This window comes from Littorina saxatilis, linkage group LG8 (assembly GCF_037325665.1).
Source record: "Littorina saxatilis isolate snail1 linkage group LG8, US_GU_Lsax_2.0, whole genome shotgun sequence".
In the NCBI taxonomy this organism is placed as follows: Eukaryota; Metazoa; Mollusca; class Gastropoda; order Littorinimorpha; family Littorinidae; genus Littorina; species Littorina saxatilis.
Window position 1 is genome coordinate 7,428,750 of NC_090252.1, and position 24,002 is coordinate 7,452,751.

Consider the following 24,002-nt stretch of genomic DNA (forward strand, 5'->3'; position numbering starts at 1 on the left):
CGGATTTTCATTTCGCTCGATTAGCGATTACCAGTACTTTATTAGCTCTCTACTCAACTCGGCGCTTTTCTCTTTCTTTCGCGAATCTTCGTTTGTCAACAAGTCGTCGTGACAAGATAGCGTTCAGAGAAACACCGGATGTATCAGGATCTCGCGCGAGCCAGATTTAGTTTTTTTGTGTCTCGCGATAGTTGGAGGAGCGAGAGCCGCCATGTTGTGTTTTCGTCTGCTTGAAATGTGCGCAAAAGTCGTAAATCATCCCAAAAAAGCTTATTCTGGGCGGGACTACATGTGTGTGTTGGTTACAAATTGTGTGTGTGATATTTTTCTTCAAACTTTTTCACTTTTCTTCTTTGTTTCACTTGTTTATTCTCGGAGCCGATTTCGCCAAATACCGTACTTTCGTTTGCCTGGTTGTTTTGATTGATTGAACACGATCTGATTATTTTTTTGACGGCGGCTAATATAGTGACGCGGCCTATACGTGGCTCGTCCCAATTTTTTTGTTAAAAGTCAGGGGTGCGGCTTATAAAACGGTGCGTCTTGTAATCCGTCAAATACGGTATGTAAGGAATTGTAAATTGTTTATCCTTTTTGGATGGTGTGGGTCGTGTATGACCCCTACTTTTAACGTTTTCTTTGGAAAGGTATGGGTTGCACAAGACAAACGTCATCCGGACGGTGTAGTCCACAGTGTAATCTAGTGAAGGTTAAACAAATCACGTAAGGCGAAAATACAACATCTAGTCAAGCTGTCGTACTCGCAGAATAAAACTGAACGCACTGCATTCTCTCACCAAGACCGTATACTCGTAGCATCGTCAGTCCACTGCTCGTGGCAGTGAAATTGACCAGCAAGAATAGCGCGGTAGTGGTTACGCTGAGCAGGATAGCACGCTTTTCTGTATTTCTGTTCTTTTTAACTTTCTGAGCATGTTTTTTATTCACATATATCATATCTATATGTTTTTTGAACCGGGAACCCACAAGGAATGAGAAGAAGTTTTTAAAGGGATTCCGGACATTTAATTTTTATCATAATTTTCATACATTTAATTTTCAGAGGTGGCTTCCTAATCCAAATGTAACATATTTATATGTTTTTGGAATCAGAAAATGATGGAGAATAAGATGAAATTAGTTTTGGAACAATTATTACAAAAAAATAATTTAAATTACAATTTTCAGATTTTAAATGACCAAACTCATTAATTAATTTGTACCCATCAAGGCTGAAATGCAATACCATAGTCCGGCCTTCGTCAAAGATTGCTTAACCAAAATTTCAATCCATTTGATAGAAAAATGAGGGCGTGACAGTGCGGCCTCAACTTTTACAAAAAGCCGGATATGACGTCATCAAAGACATTTATCCAAAAAAATGAAAAATAATGTCCGGGGATACCCATGAACTCTCATGTCAAATTTCATGAAGATCGGTCCAGTAGTTTTCTCTGAATCGATGTATATACACACACACACACACACACACACACACACACACACACACACACACACACACACACACACACACACACATCACGACCCTCGTCTTGATTCCTCTATGTTAACTGAATTTAACAAGGATAAAGATTTAAGGCTAGGCCTTTACTTACAATCTGTCCTTGAACACACACACACACACACAAAGACAACCACACTCACACAATCAAATTATTCTAAAAGATTAGCGCTAAAGAAAGCAAATCAAAATGCAAACAATATTAATGAATACAATGAAATACAAACAATACCATACATATGTTTTGATGGTTTAATGTCTACTTAACAAGCCATTTACATTTATTTTGACAGTATTATTTTAAATTACAAGGCAAGGTACACACTTTTCAAACTTATTTACCTACACTGTCCATCCATTCACCCTTCAACAATTCTTCTCTATTGGACTGATATGTCAATCTCTCTCTTTTATAACCTGTTGCTTTCACTCTCTTGCTCACACTACTTTGGCAAAGCATGAAGAAAAACTGAAATGGTATGATGCCAGCACCCAGTAAATACTGTTTTTCACAAATCATGGCATACATGTACCGCTAAAAAACAAATTGAAGAAATTTATTTATCAATTAAAAAAAAGAAAACACCTAAATGATCACAGACAAAACATGACAAGTTTTTAATGAACCAATCTCAGCAGCAAAGGGTGAATGCTTTCGAAAGGACACACACACAAAGCATATCGCACAGATATACTTCAAGATGCAAAAAACAGTTCAGCACCACTTAGACTTACAGAGACTCCAGTTCCACTTTTGATGATAAGCACTGTTCAAACCCAAATGGAGAGTTGGATAAGAATGAGTTGAAACTGAAGCATGCAACCTAATGAAATGTAAACTATGTTTCAAAAACACAAAAAGCGATTCTCTGTGTTCAGAAACGGGCTACAGCACCTGCGTGCAAAACAGCCTTTCACACACACATTCAGTCTCTCTCTTTCCCTGTGCAGTTACAAAAAAGCATAATTAATGGTAAAACATAAGTTTATGTACAACAAGCATATTATATAAAAACATAGTATATCATAAGGAAGTGGTCTTCTCTTCTTCTTCTTTGTTCATGAGCCGAAACTCCCTTGTTCACTCATGTTTTTGCACGGGTAGATTTTTACATGTGGGACAGTTTTTACCCCACCATACGCCGATTTCGGAGGAAACATGCTGGGTATTTTCGTGTTTCTATAACTCACTGAACTCTGACAAGGATTACAGGATCTTTTCCATGCGCACCTGGTCTTGTCCTTGAGTGTACAAACGAAGGGGGATAAGGCACTAGCAGGTCTGCACATAAGTTGACCTGGGAGATCGGAAAAATCTCCATCCTTAACCCACCAGGCGGCTGCAGCCAGGATTAAACTCACGACTTTCCTATTAGGAGGCCGATGTCTTATTCACTTACATGCTCATAAGGCAGTGTTCAAAACTGAGTGTTCAAGAGAGAGAGAGAGAGAGAGATAGAGAGATTCATCTGTGATCCTCATTTAATTTACAGGCTGTAAAGTGCCTACATATGCCAACTTTATCTGATCAAAACGCACGAAAGTTTGTATCATGATCATAGTTAACTACGGGCGGGGATGTAGCTCAGTCGGTAGCGGGCTGGATTTGTATCCAGTTGGCCGCTGTCAGCGTGAGTTCGTCCCCACGTTCGGCGAGAGATTTATTTCTCAGAGTCAACTTTGTGTGCAGACTCTCCTCGGTGTCCGAACACCCCCGTGTGTACACGCAAGCACAAGACCAAGTGCGCACGAAAAAGATCCTGTAATCCATGTCAGAGTTCGGTGGGTTATAGAACACGAAAATACCCAGCATGCTTCCTCCGAAAACGGCGTATGGCTGCCTAAATGGCGGGGTAAAAAACGGTCATACACGTAAAATTCCACTCGTGCAAACCACGAGTGCACGTGGGAGTTTCAGCCCACGAATGAAGAAGAAGATAGTTAACTACATATAAATGCATTATAAAAGAACAACACCAAAAGGTGTTATTTTGAGGCACAGGACAACTCCACAAAGTCCTGCAAAGCAGCTTAACCTTCGCTGGATCATGATTTGGACTACATTCTGGATGATGTGGGTTGTGCGCGACCCTACTTTACAAGGACTCAAAATAAAAGGTATTGGCTGTACAAGACCCACGCCATCCGGACTATGTAGTGATCCTTTGAGAGTTAAGCTGCTTTGTTGGGGGGGGATCATCAATACAAAAAAATGTGTGCTGATGTTACACCGACATCAGCTAACTCATTGTTTGGCTGCCTGTTCTGATGTTCTTGTTCTTCACCTTTTTGCTTTTTAGCAGCAGGAGGTTCATCGGTGAGTCAGCTCTGTACAGGGTTTTCCTAATCCCTTTCATTCTCTCCCCTCCGAGTCGTTTTTGATTTTTTTTTTTAGGGGGGGTTCGTTTTTTTAAATAGTGCACAGAGTTAATGATTCCAATAATACTGCTCCACCTATCACACCAGGGTCTTGGGACCAGCCATGGCGGAGCTGAAGACACCTTGTGAAATAAAGTTGAAAAATATTTCATTATTTTGCAATGACGTGCCAGACAATGTGAACAAACAATGTGAACAATTTAACATTTTGAGTACTGAGAGTACACGGTGGAGACATGTTACGCCCAATAAACGTACCCGGACGGTTGTTACGCCCAATATTGTACCCAGGGCATCGACGTGGCGTGAGGGTATGCTCACCTAAATGGGATTTTCTCAGACATTTCGTCAAAGTTGACATCAAACTATATACACACAAACTACTAAATGCCTCTGCCACTTGGTAGTATTTTTTAAACCGAGATAGATCTTGTTTTGCAGGTGAGAAAATCAAAAATAACATGTCTTTCACTCGTGTATTTAGTGCATTGACCCGTTCATCGGAAAACATGAAATGTAGGCTACTTACAGACTAAAATTATGTACGGAAACAAAGAAGAAATCACACAAAGCTATCAGAGGTAATTTTATGTTTCTAATCAAAAGAAAAAGGGGGTGAAAAGAAGAATGTTTGTGTGTCGTGTTACGGTCCCCAGAATCAGCTTGTTACGGGCCCTGAAAAAATATTTTTAGCTGATGTTACGCACCCCTGCAGTCACATCGCATTTTACTCTGACATCTTTAGTCATTTATATAGCTATTCTGATGAACACGTGGGGGAATTCGGGGGCTGTGATTGGATGGTCTCTTCCGATCATCAAAGCATAATGCTACGGAAGTCGGCCATTTTTCTCAATATCCAAAAGCATATTGTCCATAACAAAGACGCATGGTTCCGGTTTACCCACCTGTACCACACGATGTTTCACTGATCGACAACAGCATACACTGACGACTTGAAATTCTTCCCGGGAATGTTTTTCAGCTTTACAAATGTCGATAGCATACCCTTTTCTGCTAACTTCCCGATGAAACAGGACTAAACCTATTATTTTCTGTCCCTAAACACCACAAAATGCCCAAAGTCGAAAGATGTAGTACAAACAGGGGAGTAAAACGGAACAGCCGTTTTTGTGTTCCTGTGAGCTTAGTTCACAGTTGCCGAGTGACACAAATTTTCGCATTCGGCTTTTCTTATCTCGTAACTCCACACTAAATACCCCACTTCCCCTCTGAAGTATTGATGTACAACCCATGGCACTAACATTCATGTAGTCGTTTATAACCCAGGTTGAAAAATTCGCTTCATGACGAGACAAGTATAAATGCCATTCACCCAAACTGGAAACGTCGCTGCACGGTCTGCTCGCTTTGTACGGATTAGCTGTTCTCTTTTCCTCCCCTTGTTGCATCCTAGTTCTTCAGTTGTTTCTAGTTTTCCGTTGATGTTGTGTTTTGGTCTTCTTCATAAGTAGTCTTGTTCAAAATTAAAAAAACTCAAACTTCTTTTTGTTGTATACGAATGAACCAATAAAAAGCTGTTTAACAGCTGTGTTGTCAAATCGAGTTTTTTTCCAAAGTCAGTGAATAGCCTGCGCAAAGCTAATGCGCATAAGAAACGGCGTCTGCTATCAAAACCCGAGATCAACGCATCGACGCAAAAACTGTCATTTTGTAAGTTTGGAACAACAAATAAAGGTCAGAACAGCTATATAATTGCTATTGTGTTTTCAGCGTAGCAATAGGGTCCGATATTTAGACTCTAACAAGTATAATGCGACTCGTCTTCGACTCGTCGGCATTATACTTGTCTCATCTAAATATCGGACCCTATTGCTACGCTGAAAACACAATATCGGTGAAAAAATGACAGGCAGTCACACTCATGAGTTGTACCAAGGACTTTATCTCTATCTCAATCAGTCTATTTTTCATGGGTTCGGAGTTGTTGTTTTTTAGCAGGGGAATGAAGATCTCAGGTCTGATCGCTGACAGCTTCCTCCACATCTGCGCAACAGAAGAGGTTGACACTGAACCAACGCCAGTATTATCATTAACATCGAAGGCAAAGAGGACTGTTCAGATGTTCCTGTGTTCTGATTGTGGCAAATTGTACAGTAAGAAAATGATATCTTTCCGCCCAAGAGAAAAAAATTCACAGGAAAGAGCATGAAGAGACATTTTTGTGGTCTGTGCTCAAAAACATTTGAAAGGCCACGCGATTTGTATAATCATTCCAACAGTGTGCATACCAAGCTCTAGCCACACAAGTGCAACGTATGTGGAAAAGCATAAGCCAGTAGCAGGTCACAAATTGTCGAGGGATGTATGTCACAAAGAAACCACAGAAAAACACAAGTGTCCCTGGCCTTCTTGTGGAAAGACATTTAAAAAAAACAAGTACCTGCTTGATCATGAAAAAAGGCACCAGGGGGAAACATGCTACAGCTGTGAGAGGTGTTTTCGCGAGCAAATTCGTCATCAGGCATCTGGGAAAATATTTTGAGTAGATGTTTACGTTAATTCTTTGAGGGCCACTACACTTCAATTTACGAAAGTTTTGTTTTTTAATAGGAGCCTTACGATTGAGCGTTCTATTTTTTTCATTCTGTAGAAAATATTGTTTCTACACTTCCAATATGCAACTAAGATGCTGATTAAGCAATGATTTTCGTTTTTAATTAGAAAATTTTAATAATACATTTTCATTTGATTAATATACTTACCCAACTCACATATAGCAATTTACTTCAGTTGGTTGCTAGGATACTGAACTACGCTTACCCTGGTAACAGGGGAAGTAACCCTAAAAAAGACGGCCTTGACCCATCAAGGTCATAGCCAGGTAGAAGCTACCTTCTTGCACGCATTTCGCACGCGTGCTCTCGCCACCATATTGTCATTCCGCCTGAAGCGTTCTCTTTTTTTTTTTTAGGGAATCTATAGCGGAGTAGGCGGGAGGGAATTTACTATGGGTAAGTATATTAATCAAATGAAAATTTATTATTAAAATTTTTGATTAAATTACATATCTTATCCCATCTCACATAGCAGATTGCTAATTAAGGCAGTGGGAATGCTCACCTTATGAGTTAGGCAATAATTGCCCAGCTGCTACCATTACTGGTAGCGCATTGGTACCATCCTGCCGAGAACTGGAAATGTCACGCAGGTAGTAGTTAATGAAAACATCCTCAGATCTCCAGTAGGCAGATTCAAGGACTTCAGATAGTTTTCCTGATTTTAGCACAGCTAAAGAAGACGCCAATGCTCTTGCCTCGTGCGTTCTTGCAGACGTTAGAGGGAGAACTGAATGCCCCCCCCCCCCCCTTCTTGTTTGTGCTACCACTCATACGCTTGTTTGATCAGCATTGAGACCCATCTAGCCAAGGTTACCTTCGATATGTCTTTGTCCCTAGCCGTATTCAGAGATATGAAAAGTAGCTTCTGCTCTTTGGATCTGATAGATGCCGTGCGGGACAGATAAATGCTGAGAGCTCGAACTGGGCAGTTAGTCATATCAGGGTCGCCTGGTGCGAGAATTTGGCTGAGAGGAATAAATCTGATTATGGGTGATGTTTGACCAGGCTTCTGGTTTTTGGCTATGAATTCCGGCCTAAAACTTAAAGTGATAGAACAGTCCTTTTCAAAAGAGATGTCCCTAGGTAAGCCTGAAAGTGCATGAATTTCACTGCCTCGAGATCTCCTTGCGGTGGCCAACAGAATAAGCAAGAGTGTCTTATGAGTAAGATTAACTAGGCTTGATAATGGTAAGGGTTCAAAATCCTGCGATCTTAGGAATTCTAGAATGAGGAAGAGATCCCATGCTGGAACTGGGGCTCTAGTTCTAGCAAAACCTATCGAGGCGCCCTTCAGGACACTGGCTATCACACCACTGAGGTTGATGATATGGCCTAATTGTCTCAGTAGCTGCAATAGCTGATCTCCTAACTCTGAGTGATGAAGGAGAGCTGCCCTGAGATGCTAACCAGGAAAGGTGGTTAGCTACCTGCATTGAACGCGAAGAGACTGAATTAACCTGGTGCTCTGAACACCATTTTACCCAAGCGGACCAGTGAGAAGCGTATACTGAGCTTGTAGACTCTCTGTGCGCTTTCTGAACCAAGTCCAAAGTCATGTTCGATGCGCCCGAACGCTGGAGGGAGCTCCTCACAGTCTGAGTCCAGCCATGAAGGCGTAGTGACTGTGGGTTCTCGTGAGGAATGCCCGTGCGTGGCTGCAGTAGTTCTCCCTTTTTTAGGTTTAAGGGAATGGGCGAACCTTCTGCTAGGCGGAGAAGGTCTGGAAACCAGTGCTGACTCGTCCACATTGGGGCGACTAGAATGATGGAAGGACGATTTATCTCTGCTTTCCTCAGCACTTTTCCTAGAAGTTGGAATGGTGGGAAGGCGTATGCCGTAAGGCCTGACCAGTTTACCTCCAGGGCATTTACTTTCCAAGCTTCCGGGTCTGGAAACGGGGATATGAACACCGGCAATCTCTTTGAGAACCGAGTTGCAAAAAGATCAATCAGTGGTTTGTCTACCTGCGCCCAAAGGCGCTGTAGTGCGTGGTGAGTGATCGTCCACTCTGTGTGGAGGACGCTCGAGGATCTGCTAAGTGAGTCTGCCAGAACGTTCAGTTTTCCTGGCAGATGTTTTGCTGATAACATGATCTGGTGCTGGTGACACCACTTCAGTATTTGGCAAGTTCTGAGTGACAGCGTGCGTGAGCGAGAACCGCCCTGTTTGTTTATATAGGCTGCTTACTGTTGTATTGTCTGTGTGCCGACGAACATGCTTGCCTGCCACTTGGGGATAAGAAACTCTGTAGCCCGTGGGCTACGGCCTCTAACTCGAGCACGTTGATGTGTGAGAGGGCTGGACTTGTTGTCCACGTGCCTGAGGCTGTGTGGTGAGAGAGATGAGCCCCCCAGCCTGATAGGGAGGCGTCTGTGAAAAGATCGTCCTCTGGGGGAGGAGGAGTGATGAGGACTCCCTGTGAAATCCTTGTCTGTAACCACTGCTCTGTGGTCTGCTGAAACCAGCCTTCTATTGGAAGAGAAACCTGCCAGCCCTGGGAGGAGGGGTTCCAAATCGAATTCAGAGCTGCCTGGAACGGCCTCTTGTGTACTCTCCCCAAAGGGACAAGTGTGACCATGGATTCCATTTGACCAAGAACTGATGCTAGCACCTTGACCGATGCTCGCTTCTGTGACAGTAAGGATTTCACTAGATTTTGTAGTTTGTCTACCCTCCTCTGCGAGGGGCGGACTGACCACTTTACCGTATCGAAGCTCATTCCCAGGTACATGAAAGTCTGGGATGGCGTAAGTTCCGATTTGGTATGGTTTATGGAGAAGCCCAATTCGTTCGCTTGAAGTAGAACGAACTGTGTGTGCGCTCTGCACGCCTCTCGATCCTGATGGAGGATCAGCCAGTCGTCGAGGTATGCTCTGAGGCGTACACCCTGCTACTATGGCGCAGAGTTGGCATACTACCATCGTGAAAATCCAGGGTGCAAGAGATAGGCCGAAGGGAAGAGCCCTGAATTGAAACATCTTCTCCCCTCACCAAAATCTCAGCCACTTCCTGTCCAAAGGGTGGATGAGTATGTAAAAGTATGCGTCCGTCAGATCTATCGACGTCACCCAGTTTCCTGGTCTGAGTGCATCTCTGACTGACGCGGGTGTCTCCATCGTGAACTTGATTTGTCTCAAAAACTTGTTCAGAGGAGATAAGTCTAGAACAGGGCGCCAGCACCCGGAAGCCTTCGGTACCACGAAAATTCTCCCATAGAAACCTGGGGAGTTGTGGTCGGTGACTTCGTCTATTGCCTCTTTGAGTAGCAGTGACAAGATTTCTGCTTGAATTGCTGTCTTCGCTTCCGGACTGGCAGGGAACCTGAACAACGGTGGAGCTCTGGTTAAGGGAGCCTTCCCCTCCTTCCAGAGCAGCCTGAACCCCAAACGCACTATGCCCACTATCCACTGACTGTTTACCTTTAGTAACCAGTGTGAAAGCGCCCGTGAAGGGCAGCCCGCAACCAAAGGCGTAGTGGTTGCGTGGGCTAGTGGTTCTGGGGCGCATCATTGGGGGTTTGGCTTGCGTCCTGAACCCCTAGAATTGCCGAAAGACAGCTTCTTAGGGTACGGCGTGCCTCTGCCTCTCCCTCTTGACGAAGAGCTAGATTGCGACGACTTGCCCCTATTCGCCGAAGAGGCTTGGGAAACCCGTGATGAGCTAGCTTGGCTATAGCTAAATCCCGCTCGTCTTGAGTTTCCTTGTGGAGCGCGTCAAGCGACGGCTGACCTAACAAGGAACCCTCCGTGAAAGGGGATAATTTGAGAGCCTCGATCGTGGCTTTATCCTGAATCCTAGACGCAGATAGAAACGCAGACCTGCGTGTGTGCACTGCACGTGCACAGAGATGTGCAGAGAGACGCATATGCTCGGCTGAAACTTTGGCCAAAGTAGCGAGCAGCGCCATCTTAACGTCCGTTTCGCTCGCGTCACTCTGGAACTCGAACGGATCAAGAGACGTGGCGATGGATCGGGAGAGAGACCTGAGGAGTGTTTCAGAAAGAGACGCTAACTCCAAGTTATATCTCCCTGTCTCTTCCAATGCTAACAGAGAGGACTCTTGGTAGAGCGTAGGTGTCTGAGATTGTGTGGTTGAGCGTTCAGAGTAAACCTCCGTGCAGGAACATGCCTGACATGAGAGGCCGACTGTGCAGCGTGCGCTGCTAGAAGAGGCACTGTATCACTCGGCACATTCCCACGAGAGAAAGGTTTAGCTAAAATCTTCGACATTTCGAAAGCCACTGAAGGAGATTCACGAAACTTAAAAGTTTGTGTATCTTCCTGTGCCGATCTGAAATCTCCGACCGCGGAAGGTGGTGGTGCGGTAGCACTTGCCGCTGAAACCACTCCTTCCTCGAAATACCTCGAAGCCACCTGTGCTGCCATTGCCAGTGCATGGGATAGCTTAGCTGGTATCCGGAAATTGGGGTCTTCCTCCATAACGGAAGCATTCCGACTGTTCCTCTGGTACGGAAGTACCTACCGGAAATTCACCACCGTATTGACTAGTATCGTCATAGGCGGTGTCAACCGGAAACGAGGGAGCATGAGGCATAGCCTCTACTAGCATCCTCTCTTGAGGAAACTTCCTGCCCGCCGGGCGGATGTGTGGACAGCTGTGCCGATACCGCATCCGATCGTATTGGCGCTCGCGTGTCTCCCGTACTAAGAACAAGCCCCTGACGGTACAATGCCGAGCAGTCTACTCGTCTTGTGACGGCTTCCTGCTTCTGAGGAAGTGTGGTCTGCTGTGCCGGTACCACTTCCTTCGTGGATCGTCCCGGCACTTGCTTGCCACCCGTACTAAGTCCAAGCCCCTGACGGTACGATGCAGAGCAATCTACTTGTCTTGTGACAGCTTCCTGCCCGACACCGGGCGGAAGAAGGAAAAGCTGTGCTGACGCCGGCGCTTGCGTGCTTCCCTTTGGGACTGTTGCAGTACCTTCCATGAAGCTGTCAAATACGGGAGCATGGTGTGAGTAAACCTCCGTCTTCACCAGAAGAATGTGCCGTATGAACGTCAGCCGACGTCACAGTGGCTGACGGAGTTGCCCTAACGCTTGCCTGCGCGCAAGCTTGTTTGGCCCCTGAATGGAGGGAGAGCAGATGAGCGCTCGCCGACTGCAGTTGTGCTGTAAACATACATTTCATTTGTTCGCAAAAGGACGCAAACATCGACGAAAGATCTTCCTTATCTGTCGCTTTAGTAGCCTTAACCGGAGCTGTCGTACACTCTTGTTTCAGAGCCGGCATTACAGTTCTTTTAAGGTCTGTGATTTGATCTGTGAATGAATTTTGCGAAACTGGTTCGTAAACGCTCACTGTAGTTTTGGAAACCTTGGCTTTCTTAGCCGCTTTCTTGGAAGGAGACTCTGCATTAGCTACCTGTCTAGCACTAGAATTCTTCTTCCCACAGTCTGCCATAATGGCGTTAGTCTTGAAGTAAAAAACGTAAAACGTAAACAAAGACTGACTGTGTCCAGAGACTAAGTATGTCTCCGCTGTGGCAAACGAACAATTTCAATGGAAAAATTGGAAAGATCTCACCGAATATCAGCCGGGAACAAAGACAAAGACAGTGACTAGGGTATAAGACTGCCTAAAAGGCAGTGGGCTAACAACAACCTGAGCGTAGCTTGAAAAGATGTCCTAGTCTGTCAGAGCTGAAGTATATGTTTTGTAGAAATGTCTGGGTCTATTCTTCCAATGTGCAACTAGGCTGCTAATTGAGCAATGCCAATGGTTTTATTGGTAATGTAGAATATCTCATTTGCTCTGACCAAGATCTCCTTTAATTTGTACCACCTGACACACACACACACACACAAACACCTCTACTTCTTCACTTGAAATCGCTAGAAATTGTATTTTGTTTGCATCAAACACGATTTCATTTTTTGTGTTTTCTTTCCCAATAATAGTTTTACCTTGCTTTTGAAGAATTGATGGGACCACTTTAAAATCTGTCTGTATGTACGATCTTTTCCCTTTCTGAATATAGTGTGAGAACCCGTATTGTAAGTCCGTTGTCACTATGGGCATTAACAGCGTGGTTAATGACATTTTCAAAGAGCTCATGATCAGAGTGACAGGAGTAGCATCATAAATCTATTGTTAAACTGTAACAAAGAAAGAACAAGCCTGAGTTACTTGACTAAAACGCAAACCTCTCACAGTTGTCACAAAAGCTAGCACATTTGACTTCAGATCAAGAAAACAATGCATGAAAATGGAGGTTAGAGAAAAGTTTCAATGCATGGGGCCCATAACAGGGGAAGATGGACAAGTCTGGGGCGCGTAAGGCTAAGCACATTAGGTACCCTTTTATTTTGTTCTCATACTTCTTCACGATACATCATTATGCCCTTTTTCCATGTAGTTTAAGAGAGTCTAAAAAATCAGTTTTTGTAGCTATCAATCAATCCAATGGACTGCGATTCTGTAGTGTTGTTACCACTTTTCTCTCTAACGTAGTCACATTTTAGCTGAAATCAAGTTTTCTTGAGTGATTGAACTTAAACAACACGCCTAAACACAGCTAAATGCAGAAAACCTTCACAACCATAACTGAACTAATCTGCTTTTAGTACGCTTCTAATTTTTTTATGTAATAACATTCTAGCAAGCATACCTTCACATTGCTTTCGCCGTCTGGGTACAAAATCGGGCGTAACAACCGTCTGGGTACATATACTTGGCATAACGTGTCTCCACCGTGGAGCAGGATAATGATTAAAAGATGAAATTTGGTGGCATTATTGTACAAAATATACCGTACTTTCCGGGTCATAAGGCGCGACTTTTTTCCTCGAGTTCGACCCCTGCGTCTTGTATAACGAAGCGCCTAATCCGTGTATGAAATACGAAAAAAATCAAAGAGACCGCTTGAGTACCAGTCAAACAACTTGTGATAATGCATGTTTCAGCTACTAGGTACTGCCCTGCCTTTGATCTGGCCGCACACACAGATTTCCACTCTGTTAAACTCGGTCACTGACCCCGATGCAGGAAGTGTTTCCTCTCTCAGATATGACAGGGGAACCACCTCTCATGGCAAAAACTGGGTCATTTTGGTGCGCCCTATCGGCCCCCTGCGTCCAATGGGTGACTGGATTACAATTCTTTTTAAAAAGAAGGGGGTGCGTCTTAGATAACGAAGCGCCTTGTCACCCGGAAAGTACGGTACTCATTTACATACCATTGCATACTTCAGCTGGCTCTCAAATCGCCTGATTGCCATTCCGACATTCTTCAGGAGAGTCAATTCCGTTAGCACGGGGGTCTCCAGATCTGTTGATAAACACATTTTGCCATTGGTCACATCACAATGAGAGAGAGAGAGAGAGAGAGAGAGAGAGAGAGAGAGAGAGAGAGAGAGAGAGAGAGAGAGAGAGAGAGAGAGAGAGAGAGAGAGAGAGAGAGAGAGAGAGAGAGAGAGAGAGAGAGAGAGAGAGAGAGAGAGAGAGAGAGAGCACTTTTTGAGGTTGCGAATTTAGGATGTCACACGTCTTTTCTAAAAATTACAAAATTACATAATTTTAGTAAAAACACAGCTCCCATCTCTTTAAGGTTGGATTATACCCCTGAGAACAGGATGTAGACTTAACATAAGTAACGAGGCTAAATGATGTGTCCTATAAACAAGAAGAGCAAACGCTCGATCGAGTCACTTTCGCAGTTCTGAATATTATATGAGGCATCAGATGGACAGGAAGAAATTGCTATTCACAACACAATGAGTCACGTTCACATAAAATTTGAGCCCGGTCACTTTTATAGTTTCCGAGAAAAGCCCAACGTTAAGTTGTGTGTTGCCGAACAGAAAAGGCTAGTTATCTCCCTTGTTTTTCTGATAACGTTCGTAAAAGGCTACAGATGTAAATACTTTGATGTAAAGAATAATCCTACAAAGTTTCAATCACATCCGATGAACTTTGTCAAAGATATAAAATGTCTAATTTTTCCTTTGACGCTGACCTGTGACCTTGAAAAAGGTCAAAGGTCAACGAAACCATCGTTAAAGTGTAGAGGTCATTGGAGGTCACGACTAAACAAAATATGAGCCCGATCGCTTTGATAGTTTCCGAGAAAAGTCCAACGTTAAGGTAGTGTCTACGGACGGCCGGCCGGACAGACTAACACTGACCGATTACATAGAGTCACTTTTTCTCAAGTGACTCAAAAATGCAGTCACATTAACAAATAACAGATGGAAATCAGGTATTTGTCCTCAAATTCGTACATTTCTGAGAAATAACTGAGAAAATATCAATGTAAAGTTTTTATGAACATGACCCCGATTTGACCCCAAAATGCGACGGGGTAACCCAAACTAGGTACGTCATGTTGACAGATTATCAAACTCTTGCAGTGTTCAAAATTTCAAAGCCCTTGCTTCAAAAACACCTGAGATAACGTCAATGTTAAGTTATTATCAATCGAAAATGACCCCCTGTGACCCCAAAACTTGACGAGGGTCAAGCAAACTTAGGTCAAGTCGGGAGATTATCAAACCCCAAACCATCCGAGATAACCTCAACATTAAGCTTTTATTGAACAACCATGACCCCGCTGAGACCCCAAAATTTGACGAGGGTCAACCAAACTCGGGTCACTATGTGAGATCATCAAACCCTAAAAGTGTGCAAAGTTTCAGAGGTCTAGCTTGAAAAACATTCGAGATAACCTCAACGTTAAGTTTGTTGTCAACAGACGGATGGCTGGCCATTGCATACTTTACCTGGTCAAAGACGTTCCTTCCCCATTTTCACCAGAGTCAGATTTGTTAGCATGGTTTTTTTTACATCTGTTGGTAAACAAATTTTGACATTGGTCACATCACAACGAGAGAGAGAGAGAGAGAGAGAGAGAGAGAGAGAGAGAGAGAGAGAGAGAGAGAGAGAGAGAGAGAGAGAGAGAGAGAGAGAGAGAGAGAGAGAGAGAGAGAGAGAGAGAGAGAGAGAACTTTTTTGATGTTGCGAATTTAGGATGTCACACCCTCTTTTCTAAAAATTGTCATTTTAGTAAAAACCTAAGCTCCCATCTCTCTAAGAGGGCAGTCACACACGCGATTCAATCAAGAGATTTACCCTGTCACACGGGCGACTGAGTCATGGAAAATAGCTACGAAAAGTCTGCGACTCAGTCTCATGCGATTCCCTCGTAGCTTTGAGCTTTAGAACTTGTTCTATTCCTGCATACCAGTCGTCAGTCAATCGCAGGGGCAGAGCCAATCAGAACGCATTGTTGCAGCCTTCACGGCGTGACGTAAAATAATGGCGGACAGCGTCTCTTCGTCGATTCAAAACTTTTTGGAAGAACAGTTTCTTACTCAGATATAAAGGAGACGTTTTAGGCATGGACAGCGGTCAGGAAACATTAATTGCAATGTCTGGAAACTTTATTTCTCGCAAAGGCGAAATGCTGAAAGGTATTTTTCAGAAAGGACCAGAGCAATGTTCGAACATTAGCGTCTGCTCTCGCAAAGCGCTTTTGCCGTGTTCACTGTGACACGTCACTTCCGCCCCGCTCGCGTGGAGTTATCGTTCGTCAATCGTTCGTCTATTGTTCATCGTGTGACGGTTCAATGGCCTATGATGTAATGTGCGATCGGCTCAAGATTGAATCGCGCGACTGAATCTCAACTATTGAATCGTGTGTGTGACTGAAGCTTATAAGGCTGGATTATACCTCCGAGAACAGGATGTAGACTAAAAATAAGTAACGAGGCCAATTGACGTCCAACACTGGAACGCCGAAGAAGAAGAAGAAGACGTCCAACAAAACAAGAAGGGCAAAGCCCATACGACTCACATGCTTGACCTTGACATGACCTTGACCTTCAGGGTCAAGGTCAAATAACTAAACCTAGCAATGACATCATACACTAAGAACTGCTTTACACATTTTTCCTACCAAAATACATGTGACCTTGACCCAAGGTCATCCAAGGTCATGCAACACAAAGCTGTTAATTCAAGACATAGGAAGTACAATGGTGCTTATTGGCTCTTTCTACCATGAGATATGGTCACTTTTAGTGGTTCACTACCTTATTTTGGTCACATTTCATAAGGGTCAAAGTGACCTTGACCTTGATCATATGTGACCAAATGTGTCTCATGATGAAAGCATAACATGTGCCCCACATAATTTTTAAGTTTGAAACAGTTATCTTCCATAGTTCAGGGTCAAGGTCACTTCAAAATATGTATACAATCCAACTTTGAAGAGCTCCTGTGACCTTGACCTTGAAGCAAGGTAAACCAAACTGGTATCAAAAGATGGGGCTTACTTTGCCCTATATATCATATATAGGTGAGGTATTCAATCTCAAAAACTTCAGAGAAAATGGGAAAAATGTGAAAAATAGCTGTTTTTAGACAACATTTATGGCCCCTGCGACCTTGACCTTGAAGCAAGGTCAAGATGCTATGTATGTTTTTTGGGGCCTTGTCATCATACACCATCTTGCCAAATTTGGTACTGATAGACTGAATAGTGTCCAAGAAATATCCAACGTTAAAGTTTTCCGGCCGGCCGGACGACTCGGGTGAGTACATACTCACTTTTGCTTCGCATGTGAGTCAAAAATGCAGTCAAGCATTAACAAATAACAGATTGAAATCAGGTATTGTCCTTGAACTCATATATTTTTGTTATTTTTTAAACATTTATTCAGTGGTGGTTCTTGTGCAAGTCTCATACCAAAACTCAGGTTTTATACACTATTTTTTAAATAACTGGGTTCTTCTTTGCTACTGTTCACAAAAAGGTTGAACTAGAGGTACAAAAATAAAGCAGCTTTAAGCTTATCCTTCTTTTTTTCATGGGCTGAAACTCCCATGTTCACTCATGTTTTTAGTACCCGTGGATTTGTACGTGTATGGCCGTTTTTACCCTGCCATATGCCAATTTCAGGGGAAGCATGCTGGGTATTTTTGTGTTTCTATAACCCACCGATCTCTGACATGGTTTATAGAATCTTTTCTGTGCGCACTTACTCTTGTGCTTGTGTGTACACACGCAGGGGGATAAGGCACTAGCAGGTCTGCACTTAGATCACGCCCTGGATCGTGGAACACCTAAGTTGTGTCCACCGCAGGCGTTACACACGATTATGTCCCCCGCAAGACCAACCACATGGTAGGTGTCTCCAAATTAATGTCTTTAAATAGTAGATAACCAGACTTTCTTGCATTGAAGTATTATCATACTGACCGGTACTTTTTTTTTGCATTGGATCAGCCAGTTTTCTTACCATTTATACTCTCATGTACTACATAAGAGAAGAAATTTCACCAAGACAGGTCAGAAATACTGTCCATCACGTTAAAAATGATAGAATAACACAAAGCACGGTCAACAGAAGGGCTTACATCTTCTTGCTTGTCAAAGTCTAACTACTTGTGCATACTGCTTTCCATTTTTGGCTCACGAAGTGTAGCCTATGCGATCGTAACTTTGTCTGTCTGTGCGTTTGTGCGTGTGTGTGTGTGTGTGTGTGTGTGCGTGCGTGTGTGTGTATGTCTGTGGTAGAAACTTTAACATTTCCGAGTCTATGTGTGAGTGGTTATCCAAGACTATGGATAAAGCTCGCATAAGATTACGTCACGGTCAAAAGTGTTTGACGTCAATTAATGCATCATGACGGCATGCCTCCCTGTAGTCTTTCTCTCTCGCGTGGTGTGTGTGGTCTCGGTCATTGTTATTTTGAGCGGGCCGAGTAGTGACTATTTGGCAGTCGTGTCCCTGTAAGTAGGCTACATGCAGACAGACAGATCTAGATCTAGTGTCTCTCTTTCTTGCACAGTGTCACCTAAGCTTACTGTGTGTGTGGGTGTGTATGTGTGACGGAGTGATTGAGTTTGTGTTAGGCCTAAAAAAAAAATAGGTGTGGTTACGGTAACCCGACCTACCCTATTTTTAGGGGTCGATCCTATAACTTTTTATTACATTTGTCAAAAAAAAAAAAAAAAAAAAAAAAAAAAACGAGTGCAAAAAACGCAATGAAAGCGAAAGCGCCCGAGTCGCACACTTATTTCCCTGTCAAGTAGGTTTAATTTGTACACATTAGAAAAAAAAAGTTAACAAAAAAAAAAAAGTGATTGCCTACCTACCTACCCTATTTTTTTTGGCTATGTTACCGTAACCACACCTATTTTTTTTTTTGGCCTTACTGTTTGTCTATTTCTTACGTGAGCCTTGAAGGCTTCGCCTCTTGTTAAGTTTTAGCTTAGCTTAGTTTAGACTCACGATGGGTACAAAGATCAACAGTGAAATTTGACGGGGTAAGATCCTCCGCAGCTTGGTCTATATTTATCCCATGACCTGCCTCTTTGTCTCTGTTAGCTGAGGAGGTGATTATTCTGAATATTCCATCACAACCATATGGATATCCCATCACAACCGAGTTTCGATCTCAACTGTCATTGGTCATTGTCTTTGATTTCAGAGTACAATTGCGGAATAATTTATAGAGGTCATCTGCATATTCAGAGTTTACAGATGGACTACTTTTTTCAACATACGACTGAAATATTTTGTGGTGTCAAAGTCAATATCACGTATAGGTACAGGCCTACATGTGTCAATATTGAGAAAATAAATACTTCATATGATACGCACATTCTGCATGGATTTAAAGAGCGGAGTCGAGATATTTCGCTGGCTGAAGCGACTGCATGGTCAAAGGCATGTTCAACGAGTATCGCGAGTGGGATCAAGGGACGATACTCCCTAATTTTTACACAGACAGCCATCTACACAGAACCGTGAGAGAGAGAGAGAGAGAGAGAGAGAGAGAGAGAGAGAGAGAGAGAGAGAGAGAGAGAGAGAGAGAGAGAGAGAGAGAGAGAGAGACTCAGACTCAGACTCAGAACATTATATTGACATAAAGGGTAAACATTTTAAGCCAAGGGCCTAATCTTACAACGTGCCCTTTACATTCACACTAACACATCCGCACGCACATAAACAACATAATATAATGAATTCATATTGGCATAACATGTACATGTACAGTAAATAAGCATAAGCACCACGGCCACACGAAACACAAAATCTAATATACGATGTAAAACAATATGAATACTATAGGCTATGAATATGTAATATGACGTGAATAAAATTATATAGTAATATTAATATAGTATACATTAGACAGAACTGTAAGATTCACATAATTATGTCACCGCGGGTGTGTACTTACAGAGAACAGTTTAGATGTTTTTTAAGAGAAGATTTAAAAATATTTACAGATTTGCTAGTTTTAACATTCGAAGGAAGAGAGTTCCACCTTGACGGCCCAGAAAAGGCAAAACTAGTTTTATATAGATCTACACGGGTCCTTGGTAGTAGATATTTATCTGATCCGTATCTCTCAGGAGCCTCGGTTATGAATGCATTCAAGTATGGTGGTGCTAGCCCATGGAGTGCCTTGTACATTAACACTGCAATGTTATAGTCAAACTGCTCCTGCAATGAAAGTAAACTAGCAGCTTTAAGCTTTTCTGACATTGACAGGTACGGGTTAGTAACAATTAGCACCCTAGACACAACCGTCGAACGCAGAAGAAGAAGAAGTAACAATTAGCTTTGCCCCTCTTCTGTGCAGGGAATTTAATTTTTTAAGCAGATTTTCGCTCGCACCGCACCATACCGTAGAAGCATAATTGATAAAAGATTGGCAGTGTGCCACAAAAAACATTTTTAGACCTTCCGCTTCTACAAATGGTTTTAATCTGGATAAAAGATACAGATTTTTGGAGAGCTTTTTGCAAATATTATTGATATGTACATTCCACCGAAGCTCCTGGTGAACTACGATTCCTAATACCTTGTGTGATTTAACCTGCTCTATGGGATCAGTAATTTTGGATCATTTTATAAAAAAATAATTTTAATTACAATTTTTAGATTTTTAATGACCAAAGTCATTAATTAATTTTTAAGCCTCCAAGCTGAAATGCAATACCAAAGTCCGGCCTTCGTCGAAGATTGCTTGGCCAAAATTTCAATCAATTTGATTGAAAAATGAGGGTGTGACAGTGCCGCCTCAACTTTTACAAAAAGCCGGATATGACGTCATCAAAGACATTTATCTAAACAAGAAGAGCAAACGCTCGATCGAGTCACTTTCGCAGTTCTGAATATTATATGAGGCATCAGATGGACAGGAAGAAATTGCTATTCACAACACAATGAGTCACGTTCACATAAAATTTGAGCCCGGTCACTTTTATAGTTTCCGAGAAAAGCCCAACGTTAAGTTGTGTGTTGCCGAACAGAAAAGGCTAGTTATCTCCCTTGTTTTTCTGATAACGTTCGTAAAAGGCTACAGATGTAAATACTTTGATGTAAAGAATAATCCTACAAAGTTTCAATCACATCCGATGAACTTTGTCAAAGATATAAAATGTCTAATTTTTCCTTTGACGCTGACCTGTGACCTTGAAAAAGGTCAAAGGTCAACGAAACCATCGTTAAAGTGTAGAGGTCATTGGAGGTCACCACTAAACAAAATATGAGCCCGATCGCTTTGATAGTTTCCGAGAAAAGTCCAACGTTAAGGTGGTGTCTACGGACGGCCGGCCGGACGGCCGGCCGGACGGACGGCCGGCCGGCCGGCCGGACAGACTAACACTGACCGATTACATAGAGTCACTTTTTCTCAAGTGACTCAAAAATGAAAACGTCTGGGGATATCATACCCAGGAACTCTCATGTAAAATTTCATAAAGATCGGTCCAGTAGTTTACTCTGTATCGCTCTACACACACACACACGCACACACAAACAGACAGACAGACACACACACACACACACAGACACACATACACCACGACCCTCGTCTCGATTCCCCCTCTATGTTAAAACATTTAGTCAAAACTTGACTAAAATAATGTAAAAAGGTGTTCAAGCTTCATAATAGACTGTTCAAGAGAACACCTTATAAAACCTGTATCAATCCATTTAGTTATTCAACCCTAAGAATATTTCACATATTCAAACTTGCACAACCCCCAATCTCCTACCCACCACCATCACTAGCCTGACATACTCAACATCCACCAAATTCTGAGAGAAAACAAAAGACTTTTTTTTTTTACAAGAATCATAGTAATTAATATAGCTATTCTGATGAACACGTGGGGGAATTCGGGGGCTGTGATTGGATGGTCTCACACATGCCTTTTCCGATCATCAAAGCATAATGCTATGGAAGTCGGCCATTTTTGCCAAAAGCATATTGGCAATAACAAAGACGCATGGTTCCAGTTTCTTCCACGTGTATAAAGTACAAGCATACCTCGCCAGGTTTGTTTATGTGACAAGTCGACAGATGATGCCATTTGCTTTGTGTGTGCTTTTGTTGTTGCTTACTGTACATGACATACATTACGTGTAAAATTCAGTTCTTCAGTTTGCCTAACAAACCTTGCAAATTTCCAGAAGCTGCAATCTGAAGCGACCTATCTCTGATTCTAGCAGACGATCTCTCCAATGTTTAACACAAAATCAGCAAACTCTCCTGTCACATAGAACGTCCATTGTATAGTGCAATGTTGAAATGAAGTTACCGGTCTGAAACATTTAGTCGTTTCTTCTGAGACAATCCTTGTTCTCTTATCATCTACAGATTTACCGCAGTCTTCAGCACGCGAATTCCCAACAGAAGTCAGACTTTCGAACATACAATCTACGTGGGCAAGCATGATACGTCATGACGTCATATGATTTCTAGCATATTGACGTAATGCTAAACATCCGGTTATCTCGAGTTTTCTCCGTAATACATGTCCGTGGGTTTTTCAATGTTCGGTTATTTCCCTGGCTTCATGCGGAAAGGGAACCGTCGTCTGCAATCAACGACATGGACCATTCTGGTACTTGTTGCTGACAAAAACATGATTTTAACACAGAATTTAATGTCAGAATAGCTATATAAACGCTATTGTGTTTTCATCGTAGCAATAGGGTCTTCGACTCGTCGGCATTATACTTGTCTCGTCTAAATATCGGGCCCTATTGCTACGCTGTAAACACAATAGCTGTTACTAATTTTCTTGACCAAATTTAGTTTTGGCTAGCCTAGACAAAATATGTAATACTCAGACACTTGCCCCTCATTTCTGACACAATATTACATCTTATTCCCCCCTCTGCTTCTTTACCTCTGTAAACTTGTAGAGCTAGTTATTTTTCGATAATGACCCAGCAACCAAACAAATAACGAGCCAGCAACAGCCTGAATCCTCGATAGTGCAATGGGTTGAGAAGCTGTTCTGTTTTGGTACTACTTTTGCGACTGAAAAGTTCAAAACGCTCTATACGTACGAAATATACATCTCTGGAGCAAACAATACAAACATACCGCATTTAAATTAACAACTACAGGCCTGAACACATGAATCTCCATATAAAATCCATGAGTTCGGTTGTTTTCTGAATATAGATCTGCTGTGCACACACCGTTCATCACAAGCAAATTCCCAAGGCAAGTAACTCATACTCTTGCCGACAAGAGTAGTTCCCCTTCTTTTAACGCAGTTTCTTCGACAACACTGACTGCAATCCGACGGTCAGTTTTCAACAATATTTCATTTTATAAACAGATCACACGCAACCAAATGCACACATCTCATCAATTTAAACAACATAAAGCGGTTTCATACACTATTTTCCCCAAAAAACTGAACTTCATACAGTAATTAACGTTGGAACACGGGTGCAAAAGTTCGTCTGCTAGTCCCATTTGACGAAAGAACATTATCTTTAGCGATACTAAATCATAAACAGAACACACAATATCTGCCTTTACCGCCACAGCAGAATAACAGCTTATCTGTGTACTTGATTTTAGTCTAAAACAGGGAAACTGACAAGAAGTGTTAACAGAATGGAATGATTTGCACGGAACTATACAACCGCGCATTAATCGATCGCCTGCGCAGGTTGACTGGTTGAGTGATTCGGATTCGATCAAACTTTCGCACAAAAACTCCTGTTTTCTTTGAATAACTGAAGAAAGGGGGAATAAAGAGGTTACACACCTCGTCTCAGTGATTATTAAAAATAATGGTCTCAGTTCGCGGTCATGAAAAAGCTCGCTGAAGCTCGCATTTTTCATGATCCGCTAACTTCGACCATTATTTTTAATAATCACTGAGACTCGGCATGTAACCTCTACATAACATGATGTCATCACCAATAGTCTAGCCAAGACTTACAAAAGCCCAGACACTAAGCTGTGACCAAATCAAACAATGACATCACTTCTTGATGACTTATTTTCTTGATAGCTCAGTGGATATTTTAGGGGTGAAAATCTTCTCCAGCAAACATTTTTATACTGTGACTGAAATTTGGTCTTCTCTGCTGATTATCAACACCTACAATTGTGTGAAATTTGGAGGCTTTTGCTCCCAAAATAACTGAGAAAATATCAATGTAAAGTTTTTACGAACATGACCCCGCTTTGATCCCAAACTAGGGTCATGTTGACAGATTATCAAACT

The 24,002-nt window shown here is 42.4% G+C and overlaps 2 long non-coding RNA genes across 3 annotated transcripts in view; both read right to left on the bottom strand.

The window, feature by feature from the left end:
• Positions 1–2,283: 2,283 nt before the first annotated feature.
• LOC138972667 (uncharacterized) lies at positions 2,284–13,820 on the bottom strand. The gene is made up of 2 exons (XR_011457705.1): positions 13,682–13,820; positions 2,284–4,023 (listed from the first exon to the last, which is right to left on the bottom strand). It is a non-coding gene; the product is annotated as an uncharacterized lncRNA (long non-coding RNA).
• Positions 13,821–15,131: 1,311 nt separating this feature from the next.
• The window catches only part of LOC138972673 (uncharacterized), a 42,581-nt gene continuing 33,710 nt past the window's right edge, over positions 15,132–24,002 (bottom strand). Inside the window, exon 6 of one of the 2 annotated variants that reach the window (XR_011457707.1) lies at positions 15,132–15,289. This is a non-coding gene — a long non-coding RNA (uncharacterized lncRNA). The remainder of the gene's footprint in view (positions 15,290–24,002) is intronic. The other variant, XR_011457706.1, reaches the window with a different exon arrangement.